Source organism: Dermacentor variabilis, chromosome 6 (assembly GCF_050947875.1).
Source record: "Dermacentor variabilis isolate Ectoservices chromosome 6, ASM5094787v1, whole genome shotgun sequence".
Lineage (NCBI taxonomy): Eukaryota > Metazoa > Arthropoda > Arachnida > Ixodida > Ixodidae > Dermacentor > Dermacentor variabilis.
Window position 1 is genome coordinate 192,453,239 of NC_134573.1, and position 14,160 is coordinate 192,467,398.

The 14,160-nt window shown below is 49.3% G+C and overlaps 1 pseudogene; it reads left to right on the forward strand.

Moving 5' to 3' along the window:
• Positions 1 to 10,914: 10,914 nt before the first annotated feature.
• Positions 10,915 to 14,160, forward strand: part of LOC142586399 (uncharacterized) — a 120,778-nt pseudogene continuing 117,532 nt past the window's right edge.

Consider the following 14,160-nt stretch of genomic DNA (forward strand, 5'->3'; position numbering starts at 1 on the left):
GAAACAAAAACATTATTTCAGGCCAGCACTAAGGCCCAGTATAGAAAGAAATAACGCTCATGCTTTAAGCATGCTGTAGGCGAAGGGGAGAAGGAAGGTGTCGCTCAATACCTGCAGTGCAGTTTGGAGCCTTATATCTCCCCACAGTTAATCGTAATCCTTCATATTTTATAGCCAGAGTTTTGTTTTAGGCCCGTAAAAAACCCTTAAATTGCACTGAAAATATCTTTGAGGAGTTAAAACATTCTAGTTTAGTTTCACGGCACTTGCGAGATGAAATTGGGGTTGTTCGTGCACTAACGACGGCACATTTTTAAAATGCATTACTTTATTCTATAAGGAGGGAGTATTACCTTGCACTATTTGAAGAAGGCGCGTTGCATTTGGGAATTAATATGTATTGACCAAAAGCACTTGCCCGCAGCTGGTCCTTGGTAATTTTTCAAAACCATGAAAATTCACCCAAGTACTTGAACGTGTGTTCATCATGATGCATTCCAAACTTGGGCGAGGTGCATAGTATTGCGACTCGGGCTCGTAGACGATAGGCGGACTCTTGTAGCAGACGAAGAGGAGACGAAAAGCTTTGCACAACATGTACAGGCAATAGCATGCAAGTAGCGGTGCCGAAGAGCGCACCAGTCCGACGGCGCGACTGGTGGCGACTCTCTCTTCAAACGAAGGGCCGGCTCTGCCTTAAATCCCTTTAGGCGTCCCATCGTCGGCAGGAACGAGGCAGGACCGGTGCTGATGTCAACCGCGTCGCTGTCCTCTTTCGTCAAGGGAGAAGTTCAAGCTGCGTGAAACCGGTCTCCACGGCAAGGGTCAGCAGTTCTGTGGAATTCTTAACGCTGCCAGTGGATTCGTCGTGGTGCTCTGTGCCTGCGGACTCCTCTGTTCAACCCACGGAAAGGGCTCGGCAGTTTCCTGGAACTTTGCAGGTTGTCACCAAGTGAAACCACTTCAGAGAAACGAGGTGGGGAGGGGGAAGCGCCCGTTGCCTCCACGTAGTCACGCAGTGGGGCAAAACAATAGCCAGGTTACAGATAAAGACGTGCAACAATCCCAGAGGCTTTCGCAATGCATTTTAGGCTAGAGCTAATTGTATATCGAAATGACGTACAGTCGCTTTTAAAAGACGAGAAATTAGAACGGTTTCAAAAGCATTGGAACATGGTGTAATATTATTGAAACTGATTCTGTTATCTAGTTCGACACAATGCTCAGATAGTTAATAGGGGAGTGGTATGTGTGCGTTAAGTAACTACCATCACTCTGGCGAGGATTGCCATGAATATTTCCAAATTTCGCGTAAAAATGTTTTTCCTATTTCTCTGACTTGCAGATTTTGTTAAATTTTACATTGCTAGAAGTAAAATTGGTGATGTTGGGGACGACGACAACGTAACCCCTTTCTTTGAGCCCTCATTGTTTTCAGCAAGCCTCCGAATGTGAAATGTTTATTCGCGTATCTCTCGCGAGAGCTTCTTTATGGGAACTTTGATAGCTCAGCAAGATAACCTCGAGAACAGGCTCCAAACTGTTCATTAGCCACATAGGATCGACAAACGTAACCTCATTTAATAGCGCACATAAGGGCGCCATCTATTACAGCGAAGCAGTTAGCATCTCCGCGGTCAGCATTTTAAAGCGCAGCGGCGACCGTTTCTGCTGCGAGCGTCGGCGCGCCTCGTAACCGAGCGAACGCGCAGCGAAGGCTGACAGACGGCGATAGCGAAGGGAGCGCGAGGAGGAAAGCGGCGAGGGAGGGTACGGCGAAAGCCTGAGAAGCGTAGGGCCGTGCAAGACGGGCTCTGCCGCGATCATAGCTACGAGATGAAGCCAGAGTAGCGCAAACAAAGCGCTGCATGAGCGGAGGTCTGTTCGCGGCAGCTGTTGTAAATCGCGCCGACGCGCCACCTAAGCGTTGCCTGTCGCGATCTCCCGATTAGCGAGGCAGTCGTCTCACACTTCGCTCCGTTTGCAGTGTGCCTCACGAGACAGAATGTCCGGGCCAGCCATTGTATCGCGACATGAAAACGCATCTAGAGCTGCGCTCAAATTTGGCATTAGGCTGTACCGTAATCGTCTGTGAATTTTTTGTGTCGTTGTCCGCGAGTAGAAATGTGGGCCGAACGCAGAGGCAGTGCAATGCCGGGCCGACTCGCCGCGGGGGTGAAGCAGGCTTCAAGCACTCAGCAAAGTGAAGCGAAAAGTGAATTTATTCTTTGGAATCATACATACAACATACAGAACAGCATTCGTTTCAATGAAGAGCATGCACAAAACAGGCATCGGAACCGCGTAATGGGAGATGAGGCGCTCCTTACAATGCGAAGCACGTATCGCTCCCTACATACGCCTCCCAGTAAAGATTATTGTAGCGCAAGCTGTCGCGGCGACGGCAGCTTGCGACGTGGGAAGTGGCGCCACTAGCCTTTCGTATACAGAGGAGCCAGCCTAGCAGCTGATTTTATTGTTGTTGTGGCACCGCTATGGGTAGGCAACGCGTACTTAGGACTCCCGAGTAGCAGCGTGAATATGAAGAGCAGCACAGGGAAAAAGAAACGGCAGTACGACCAGCGGAGGCGTGCTGTGAAGATTACCACTACTACTATTGCTCTATAGCAATAAAGCATGGCATACCTCCATGACCAGTTGTAGCGGTGGTTTTGAGCAGCTTCGCTGGACATCCGCTTTCGCAGGGCCGGTATGGCGAGTCAACTTCTTTCCTTATCATAGGGGGCCAAACTGTATATTTGAATTGTAAACCTAACGTGACCGTGATATCTATACTTCAATTGTAAGTCACTTTTCTGTTGCTAAAAAAAAAATTAAATCTCTGTATGATACTACAACTGGAGCTGTTCCGTCTTCCGTCTTGTATGACCAGCCCATCATGACTGCGTCGCCGATGTCACAATTTTTTGCTGTCTGCTGACGTACGCATAATTTTCCTAACTATTTGGGTACGTAAATGTAGTGTGAAAAGTTTTAAATATAAGGCTAAGAAGCTTACTGCGAAAATCAACCAGTGAGATGTAAGTAGTGTCCCTCACTTATAGAGTGCAATAAGTTAGGATCAACGCAAATCCTTCCTTGAGTGTCTCTAATTCTTATCGTCACCAACACGAATGACAGGGACGACTGTGTCCACTGCAGACTCTGAAATGTTTCTTGTTTTCTATCTTTCAGGCACTAGCCAAACTCTCCTACGCGTTTCTCTGCCATTCTCGGTCGTATTGCGACACCTGCTTCTATTTTGCCTAACTGGGTCGGGTGCACCTTGCGCGGTAGGAACTTGAGCCCGAAAGAGCAATTTCTATTGGCATCCGCGGTTTTACGTCAGAAATCTTTCTCTGCTCGACTGAGTAGTGCGGTAGTGCGGGCACGCACACACAGTATCCGGTACGTAAACTCTGCCTCGCAACATCCGTGCGGGCAAGGCACGTAACGCGTTCGCCCTTTCGCGCCCCGAGAAGCGCTCGGGTTAAATAAATCTCGGACAGAATGCCGTCATCGCATGCTCGTAGCTTTTCAAAGCACACCGCGATCAAATACATCGCAGGCCTCGCTACTGGCGAGAGCAGACGACTGCGGGCAGGCATTTGTGCGCGCGATGAGAGCTTGCTCTGCGCTGCGCGGTTTTTTACTGGAAAGCGCGGGGCTTTGCAGCTCGCTGCTGCCGCTTGGCCGTAGACGCGTGGAAGCAGCAAAAACGAAGCGCGATTGATGGGCGGTGAAGGCGCGCAAACATCTGCCTCAATGGGCTGAGAGTGCCGAACTGTGGCTTCCGGATGCACACACGTGGATGGCGTGGGCGAGCAGCAGCGAGACGCTGCCTCGGGCGCGTCGGCCTTTCCAGGAATGGCACCGGCGATGTTCAGCCGAGCAGCAAGTTCGAAAACACGGCAAAGTTATTCCTACGTGACCGCTTGTCGGCGTGGGGTGCTACGCCGCCGTGCTGTGATTATACATGCAGCCGGAATAGGACCGCACATCAGTGAGCTACTTGGGTAAACAGACGACACTTTCAATGTTGCAGGGGCTGTGTGCACACGCACTCACACCTTAGGGTTGGTGCCGGGCAAAGTAAATCCATTGAAAACCACAACAGTAAGGGCCAGGCCGGCCTTTGAAAGCCGCAACACGCGCACGCTCTAAGGCAGAGGAACAGATTCTAAAGAATTCCACTGCGCCATCATTCGCTAATCATATTCGACGTGCAGATGCACTCGAAGAATGTTAGGAAAATGGAGTGATATTTAAGGACCACAGTCGAGGGCCTCTACAATGAAATGACCTGTACAAGGAAGGAACAATGCTTTCCATGTTGGGCGGTCCTGTGCGCGACCTTTGCAAAGCAGTGACGTACGCAAACAATGATTTCGGAAGCCCCAAGCGCTTCCTTACAAAAGCGTTCGACTGTGCACGCTGCAGTTCTCTCATAAGATTACAGAGCCAATCACTGCCTCTTGGTGATCGGCTTCTCGTCACTTCGAAACTCTCCTTAAAAACGCTGCGCGTAGGATCAAGCTGCTGCTGGCGCTGCCAGCAGATGGTCGGGCGTTCCGTTTTATTGACCACGAGGGAAGCCTGCTATTTGGCGGCCTATCACTTCTTATTTCCCTTGAAATTAACTGTCCTCCTTGTCCCTCTCGACGACTAGTTAGAGCGCGAGCTGGTTTTGTCGCCGGGCCTCGGCTGAAGGTTGGAACGGCTGCAAAGACGGACGGGCATTGTTTGCAGCAGACGATTTCTAAAAGCTGTATTCGAACTTAAGCAACTGATTTTGAGAATTTCTTTTCTCCTCAATGTCATACGAAGGTCACGTGAAAAAAGAAAACACTTTGAAAAGAGACGGTGTAAAATGCACAAGTGAAGCCCGCCTTCACGGATGCAACAAAATGTACAGCAGCAGCGTATCGCTGCATTGCGCGGGCGTCGCTCCATGTGCAAATATATGTCCCTTCGTGGAGACCACTGAAAGCGAGCATCGCCTGCGCCCTCTTAAGAACAAATTAGTAGGTCACGTGTGGTCGTTGTAAAAAGAGAGCAGGACAACTGGAATCTGCGGGCAGCTTTTACGAGCGCGCATTTCGCTGCGCGTTTTTTGTGGCGCTCTGCGTGCAACGAGTTGGCGACGCCGAACGTCCGTCGGACGGACCGAAAACAGTGATGAGAGCGCGCGCCATTTTGTGGGGCGCGATTAAGCGCGCGAATGGCGCCGCCCTGTTGCACGGCCCTCTCGCCGTTCCGCGTCAGTGGTCTAGTTTACCTGCAAGCGTAGCGCTGCTGTTTCTCGGAATGGCTGCCTCAGTCGATGTGTCGCGGCCTCTAAGACGACACACGGGGTGACAGTGGCGAAGCCGGGACGTTGAAATAGCCTTGGCTGTAGGTGACAGAACAGACTTTGATCACACTGTGCGCGTTCCAACTGAGAGGTTTGAAATAAATAGCGATTGATGGATGGGTGCAGTTTCTAAGGCCCGACAATTCTATGGGGGGAGGGGGGACTTTCTTGAATATTCAGCATTTGAAGACTTCTTGTTCACTTGGCCGAGCTCCCGAGCGGCCGAGCTCAGCATCCAAGCCCCCGTTTCTCTTGGCGTATCGAAGAAAACAGTTATTAAGTATAGTTTGATGATATTCAAGCAAAGAACAAAAAATTCATTCGAGCATCAATTGCATAACCTCTCAAATCGTTCATACGTTGAAAGACGCAAGAAGGAGTCGAAAGAAAAAAGGTCTCGTGCAGAAGAGGAAGTCAGTTACGCATTAGAACGATAATACGTACACTTGCTCTACGCTTCTAGCTGCCGACTTGCATACAAAACATACGGTCTTCTTAGATCTTGCTTTTGCTGCCATTTTTCTTGGAAACGCCGCCTTTACTTCCATAAAATTACTTCAAAAAATTTACTTCCATAAGGGAAAATAGGGGTAGCGCTTGCATAATGAAACCCCTGCTACGTTACCATTGTGCCCATAAATTTGAAATCATTTCAATGAAATGCCTTCTCATAAGCTTGCTTGCTACTCGTTGACCTCAATATCGGTCACGTAGTGCTACGGACATTACGAAAGCAATACCACTCTGCACTGCGCAGTTTCGCTATAGAAAAAGAAAGCAACATCGAAGTCGAGAAGTTGCTGGCGGATAAGCAGGGTCGGTGTCACTTTGTTACGAAAACGGTCAGTTTCACCCGAAAGGCGAAGCATTAATAGTGACAGCAAATAATTGGACAACTTTACGAGGTAAAGTTAACCGCTTTATGAGCGGCCTAAAACAGCTGTAAACATTTGCTTACGAATGAAATTAACAAGCACGTTGCCACGCGCGCACAGAGAAACGAGAACACATCTCGCTCGGTAATCGTGGGCACTCATTGTCAGAGCTCTGGCGTGATGGCGAGAGGCAGGAGCGGAGAGTGCATTCCCATTCGTGCTGCTTCTTGCTTCAACGCAAACGATGCGCGCGAGCTCACAGTACACACGAAGCCATCAGCTACCTCAGGTCGGCTAGCCTTTAAACCCAGCGCAGACTGCTTCCAAGACGCGTGGCCGTGCTCAGCCACCGCAGCTGGAGTGGAAGAGGATTTGCGCACTAAGCTGTCCCCCCCTCCGCCCTCGCGGCGCGCGCACTCTCCACGCTCTCCCCCCTTGCGCGCGTGAGAAGACGGCGCGCACCTTCTTCCCTTTGCGAGCGCGAGAAGGCACGCACCGCCGCATCTGGCCGCCGTCCTTCTCGGCTCAGACGCCTGCATCATACGGCGCGCGGCTGCGATGTTGTGTGGAACATCACGGCGGTGACGATGGCGCGGATTCACCTTGATTGTCCATATAGCTGGCATCGCAATAAAAAAAAAAAAGGAAAGGTCCTAGGTCCTCAAGCTTTACTCGCGTGAATGCTGAGCGACAGCGCTATCAGGTCCTGTCGTTCATAAGTATTTTTTAACATCCACACAACTTATTCTCCTACCTCATCATTATCTGCGAGTTATAAAATTAGTATCGACTGCTGCTATCTACGAGTCTGCTACGTCACCTATGACGGTCAACCTAAATACAACAGAACAACGTCTGCCTTTTATTTGTTTAAATCAGCGGAAGGACAGGGCACGGATGAAAGTGGAGAGGAGGTTGTTCCTATAAAATCATGCTTGTGTGCTCGTCATGTATAGTGAGTTGTGTTACATGTATTTACCTTGCACCATTGCCTCTGTCTGTAATGGATCCGGTAGTATCAGGCTCTTCCCTGCTTTTTTTTCCATCAATACCTTAAACGTCCTTTGCTTATTTCAACTGCTGAACATTTGATACTCCCATCTACTTTGAATTCAAGCGCTTCTGGAAGTTGTACGTTACGTGCTGGTCTCGCTGGGTGAATCTCTTCGCATTCCATTAGCATGTGCAGGGTGGCCTCCGGATTTTTGCTGCAGCATACACAGGCGTCATCTGATTGCGAATATTTGCTACGGTATTTTCTTGCCCTTATAGGCAACCAGCTCGAAACTCAAATTTTTCACCTGAGGTTCTGGCGCCATCTCGTGGCTGCTTGCCTCATACTGATCGTAGCATCGGGATGTGCCGACTTATGCTTTGGCAGAAGCAACCGATCCCTTGCATGAGGTTTCTTGCGGCACCTTTAACTGGTGCTGCCCTGAGCTCATGACGGTAGTTTTCACGGAGATCCTCTGGCTTCTGGCACACTGCCTCGTAAAAAAGCCTTCGAGCGTGACAAACTCTCTCATATTGTGAGTGACAAAGCAACCATCAGACAAGGCCCTAAAGTTCGGCCCACCTACGGAACTCGTACAAGTGGTATGGCAAATGTCAAGGCACAAGTCTTGAGGCAGAGCCTGAGCGATGTATTTCTGTGGGCTTGCACAGACTGGCGATGCAGGTAACACAGGGGGACATTTTTACTGAATAACCTCGAAGGTAAATTTGCACTTATGCGTAAAAAACTGCATGACACGACAGCTTGTGACGCTGTCCGTTCTAATTTTTTAATATGGAATGAAATTGAGCTAAAGAACGTTCTGAACGTTCTGAACGCTGAAGAACATCAGAATTTTTAAAGTGAACGTTTCCTTGTTCGTCGAAATCTCATAGGATATATTTGTGCATTTATATTGGAATGTAATATGTGCACCAAAGGCAATTATCAAAAAATGGGCTGAAACTAAAGGCCAGTAGGTTCCCCTGTATTTTGCGTAATAAAAAATAAATTTCAACAAAAAATTCTGAACATATTTCTGCTCGTAGGCATCTCTGAAGCTTAATAGCGCATTATATTCAACGGATTCTTGGTTTTTCCCGACTTTCTTTGATTTAGCGATTTCCTATGTGTCACTGGGTCAATCCTACAGAATGGGTATGTCCCACTGTGGCGCCAGAAGTACACAATCCCTAAGTGTTGCGTTTCGTACTTTTCGGTGGGCCTACCTGTCATAGCCACTCTTCTCGAGACAAGCTAGTGTGTATGCATACTATATATTGGTAAATTTGCATCCGACTTTCCAATAGGCATAGCAATCTATGCTGATGACATCGCACTGTGAATCAATGGTCGTGGAATCTTGTAGAGAGCTCGGAATGTGACATCAGAGTACATGGATGAAGTTGGTCTGCAGTTTTCACCCGTTAAGTCAGCCGCAATTGCGCATCATCCTAGACAACGCGCTCGTCGAACCATGAGACGGCTAACCTCGGAGCTACACCGATAGACTGGGTACAGCAACACCGCTACCTGGTCGTAATTATCGATTATCGCCTATCATGGCGCCCTGCCGCCACCTCTGTGCGGCGCAAATCGCTGTCCCTACTCAAATATGTGGCAGCCTTGACTTCTAGGGGCGACGGCTGTGACCAGATCACAGCACTACAGGTATATAAATCATCTGTACTTTCTGGAATGATGTATGCCTTGCCAGTGTTGAACGTGCCGCGTAGTTCGATGTCTAAATTGGAACGGGACCACCATGTTGCACTCCGAGTCATTGATGGCTTACCTCATGAGGCGCGGTCTTTTGCATTACTCACTGAAGCACACCAGCTGCCCCTGAGGCTCCAGTCAGATCACGTAGAGCGTCTGCACCGAGCATCGGATGGACAAACACTTATTGAACGGCTGATTCAGCGACCGTTATCCCGCATGGGGAAAATAGCGGCATTGTTCGTTGCCATTGCTGGCAGTTCACAAGATACTGCCTCACTGACAACTCCGAAGGAACACAACAACAAATGCCCCTTCCCTATTCATCTTCCCGAGATACACAAAAAGTTAGACCAGCCTGTTTCGTCACTATTCAAGTTGGCCCAGCTGCACTTATTTGAAGAATGTGGACACCATATTAAGGTATGTACGGACGCATCGGTAATCAGCGTCGCTCAAGGCGCTGCAGCAGCTTTCTTCTGTCCTTCGACTGACATAAGAAGGATGTTTCGAACCCCGCATCCATCCTCATCAACAACTGCGGAGCTGGCAGCGATTCATGTTGCTCTGGATTACGTACAGGAAGAAATATGCACATCAAAGGTCGTCATCCTTTCAGACTCTCGTGCTGCCCTGAGCAGGCTGTAGAGAAATGATGCCAATAGCCCAGTTCCAGGCAGTATACTAGAGTCCGGCGACAAAATCACTTTTCGTGGGATGTCCCTCATTGCCCAGTGGATACCTTCGCACGTGGCTATTGGCGTAAATGTAGAGGCTGATTGCCTCGCTTGAATCTGTGCTCTCAACGGGAGTGACTGCCCACAAATTTGCTGTATGATTGACAACGCCCGTGTGTTAATCCGCCGATACCTCCTAAAGCAGCACCCAGACCAGCGTGTTGCAAATGGCTCGTTCCCTCCCCGTGTTTGTGGTCGTGGCTTGCCTTGTAGTGACAGAGCACTCTGTGTTGGTGCGCGATTGTTTGTATCGTCAAGGACGTGTGGACAGTCCGTCGTGTACGTCCTGTGACTCCTGTAAGACACTTGAACGCCTTATATTGGAGTGTCCCGCATTCGTCACACAACGTGCACTGCCAATTACGTAATGTGGACTGATTGGACTCAAGTGCACGACCCTTGGTGGTTGCCTGTTTCCGAGAGGGAGTGTTGCTCAACGCGACCAGGCCCATAGAGCCTTGCTAAGTGTCATGCGGACTTGGCCTCCCGTTCATAGACATTTTCCGTGTCCCTACTTTCTTTTGTCCGTGTCTCTGTCATTTGTTTATTTCGTATTTTCTTTACTATTTCTTTGTTTCCCGTCTTCTTCTCCTCTCCTCCTCTTTTCATTCCCTCCTGCCGAAAGAGTCAGCAGGCATTGTGCCCCTCTCGGTGGCAGTTGTAAGCTTGCCCCCCCCCTGTGTCTTTCGTGTGTTTGTATGGTTACATAAATAATAATAATAATAATAATAATAATAATAATAATAATAATAATAATAATAATCAGCATCATCCGACTGATTTGGAGGGAGGGCATTTTGGCATAGCTTGTGAGCGGTATATTGCATCAACAAAAATAAATTGCATAATACAGCTGTGACCTTTGTGGTGGATAAAGATTGCATGAAATTACAGGTTGCTTAAGATGAAAGTGAACACATGTGCATGAAATACCATTATGTTTAAAGCGTTCAGTTGCAGCTCAAGCATCAAGTGCTAAACGATCGTTCCCGTAACATGAAAGCCATCCTCGGACTCGACCTCACTCAAGCCTTTGATAACATTTCCCGTGCAGCTATCCTTGACCAGGTCTCCAACCTCCAGCTGGGAGAGCGAGCCTACAATTACATCCGTGACTTTCTCTCCAATCGCATGGCTACCCTCTCGGCCGGGGATTTACGATCAGACCAGCTTCCCCTTGGCAGCAAAGGCACCCCGCAAGGTTCAGTTATCTCTCCCATGCTATTTAACTTAGTCATGATTGGCCTTGCCAAGCACCTACAGCAAGTCGACAATATCAACTATACCATCTACGCCGACGACATCACCATCTGGTCGTACCGAGGCAGTGATGGTCAAGTGGAATCAGTCCTCCAAACGGCGATTGACACGGTTGAAGCCTATCTCCAAGGGACCGGACTGCGCTGTTCGCCGGCTAAATCGGAGCTTCTGTTATACAAGCCCATTCAGCGGGGTCGCCCTCCCAAATACCAATCTGATCACCGACCCTGTGACGCCATCACCCTACGCCTTCAAGATGGCAGTCCTATCCCACACGTCCCTAGTATCCGGGTTCTCGGTCTCACCATCTCTACCAACGGCTCCAACGCCTTGGCTCTCAACAAGATCTGTGCCCAATCGCAAAGCACCCTACGACTTCTTAAACGTATATCTAACCGACGAGGAGGACTCAAAGAAGAAAGCCTTCTCCGACTCGTCCAATCCTTTGTCATATGCCACATTACCTACGTTGCTGCGTACCTCAACTGGTACCGGGCTGAGCAAAACAAGCTCGACACCCTCATACGAGGGGTCTAAAGACAGCATATTCTCCCTAACATGGATCCCGGCCCATGCGGACCCTGTCCACCCACACCTCCCCAATCTCAACGAGGTCACCCACTCCAATGCGCGAGGTCTAGTCAACCGCGCCGGAGTCACTGGAGATGAGTTGGACACCAGGGACAGTCTGACAACTTATAACGATCTCGTTAAGGCCTTTCACCTCAGTCGCCGAATCTTCCCCCCGCCTCACCCAAAGTTCAGCCGGGCGCAGGCTACCACCCTGCGTCTACTACAAACACGTACCCTTCACCCGCCCGCCTCCACCTTATATTTCCGGACGTCTACACTACCCCCAACTGCCGGTGCTGTGGAATTCACCCGGCTACGCTTCCGCATATGCTATGGGAGTGCCCAGCACAGTACACCCAGACTAACACCACGACTCTCTCGTCGAGGTTGCATGAGGCTCTGCGGAGCTCCGCCCTCGACGACCAAACCTGGGCGACCCAGCACGCCCGCGAGGCGGCGGCGAGGCAAGCCCTCGACGTCCCTTCGTGGGAGGCTTAGGCCTGGCCATCATAAAGTGCTGGTTCTACAACAAAAGTTTATTCCTCCTCCTCAGTTACCACTTCACTAAAGCTTCCTTGCCCGTACATTCCAAGTTTTAGTCAAGACGAACTGTAGGATATGGTGGAAAGTGTCAAAAAGGGCTGCATAAAAGGTTTTTCAAAGCTAGCCCACACAGATTTTAGTGACCTTTCCTGTTGATCGGTTCTGAAAATGAACCCTAGGAAAAATGTGTTGCTCAATGTTTGCCACGGGCTTTTACCATCTTGGGAGCCATTTCTTGTAGATGCATTTGACTAGGTTGTTGGATTCCTTTATGGCAGGGCAAAAGAAAGAACGGCTTGGTTTCTGAACCAAATTAGGTTAAAGCATTAGCGGCGGCCGCTGACGGGCACAGGAACAGCGAGAGTAGTCATAGATTTGCTTGCGTCTATATGGCATCAAAATGTGTATTACCCGTGGGAACAGACCATTTCGGTGCTTCTCGACAAGAGCGACGTGTAGCGGACTTGAGGGACAAACCTGTCCTGGAACCGCCAAACCAGGCGACGGAGAAAACCTGCCACCGGCCACAGTAGAGAGAGTTTCAGGCGCCACAAATGTATCGCGTCACAACACGTGCGTCTCAAAGAGCCTTCGGTGACGATGATGGCGCCTTGCGACTCGGTCGACCGAGAACAAGTGCCCTTAGCGGAGTAGGTACGAGCACAAAACCGGGCAAAGAGCCGAAGAAAGCTAGCCACTTTAAAAAGTAATCAATAGCCGAAGAAATCAATTCTCTTCATTTAAGTAATGACACGTCTGACGAATAATATAGGCGAGCAAATCCCGGAATCCTACACAGCTTCGCTGTGATATATATGTTACAGCGAAGATGTATATGATTCCGGGATTTGTTTGCTTCCGCGGCCGAAAAATCAACCATTCACAGCCTGCACCACTAGGTTCTTTGCAGCACCACCAGATGACGCTCGCCTCCGCGCCGACCGGGTCGCAAGGCGAACGCTGAGGTTCGAGATCTAGAGCGCCGGCATCCTCGTGATTTTGTGGCGGATGGACGTGATTTTTAGCGCTCCGTGGCGGCGACGAAATCCTGTTTTTGTGCATGCTTCTGTGTTTGATTTGCTGATCTTTTTAGCCTTTGAGTAATAATTGGGTAGTTTTATTCTCTTTTTACCTCCCTCTTTTTTTTTCGTGTGTGCTGGTGTGTTTCGTGTACATTTGGTTTTGCAGGATAGCCAGATCGTCGTTTCGCACCACTTGCTTCAACACGCTCAACCGGGTGGGACGTTGAGTCTTTATAGCCTTTAAATAGTAGCTTGCAAGTGGCAAGACTTAATAGCTAGGGGTTTTACTGTGTGTGTGTTGGTAGGAAATTGAGAGCGTGGCCGCGTGGTTGAACACGTGCGAAAACGTGTCATAGCTTAAGTCTCTGCGGCATTGATTGCTTTTACAAAATTGGTGAGAATTACTTTGCGACATTTTAAGGATTTAGATCCTGTACGTATCGGTTTTTGCCAGAAGGCACGTGCTCTGCATTATTAGAGCATTATAGTATTCGCATTACAAAAAGTCGTGTAATACATGGGAACAAAGTCGGGAAAGCGGGCAGTGCGCGGGGGGTCCCTCAAGGCAGATGAGGGGACGGATGAGAATGGAGAGGGTACAGAGTCAATTGGTACACACTGTGACGTCGATGCTAGGCTGGAGAAAATGGAAGCTTTCCAGGACGAGCTTGTCAAACAGGTTGAAGAGCACAAAAATGAGCTAAATAGGGAGCGTGATGCACGGAAGGTAGTTGAAGAAAGCGTTCAAGTAGCCGAGAAAAAACTGAAAAGGGCCGCCATTTTGAAGGAGTATGGTCGTGACAGTGGAACGCAGTCCCCCGACATGACAGAAGGAGTGCCAGCGAAGTACGTGGAATGCGTGCAATGTGGCGAGGGGTTAGCTGCAAAGAGCAGCACCTACCTTGAGGCCGCCACGTGGAAAAAGCAGGAGCGTATGGGTCAATGCCCCTTGTCAAGTCCGAATCACGCGGAAAAGGACAAAGGGAAGCAGGGAGATGTCTTAACGTTAGGTTACAAGAACACAGCAATAAACTGCACAAAGGGCGGGAAGGGTTTCTAGGTGTTCATTGCGCACAATGCGGCT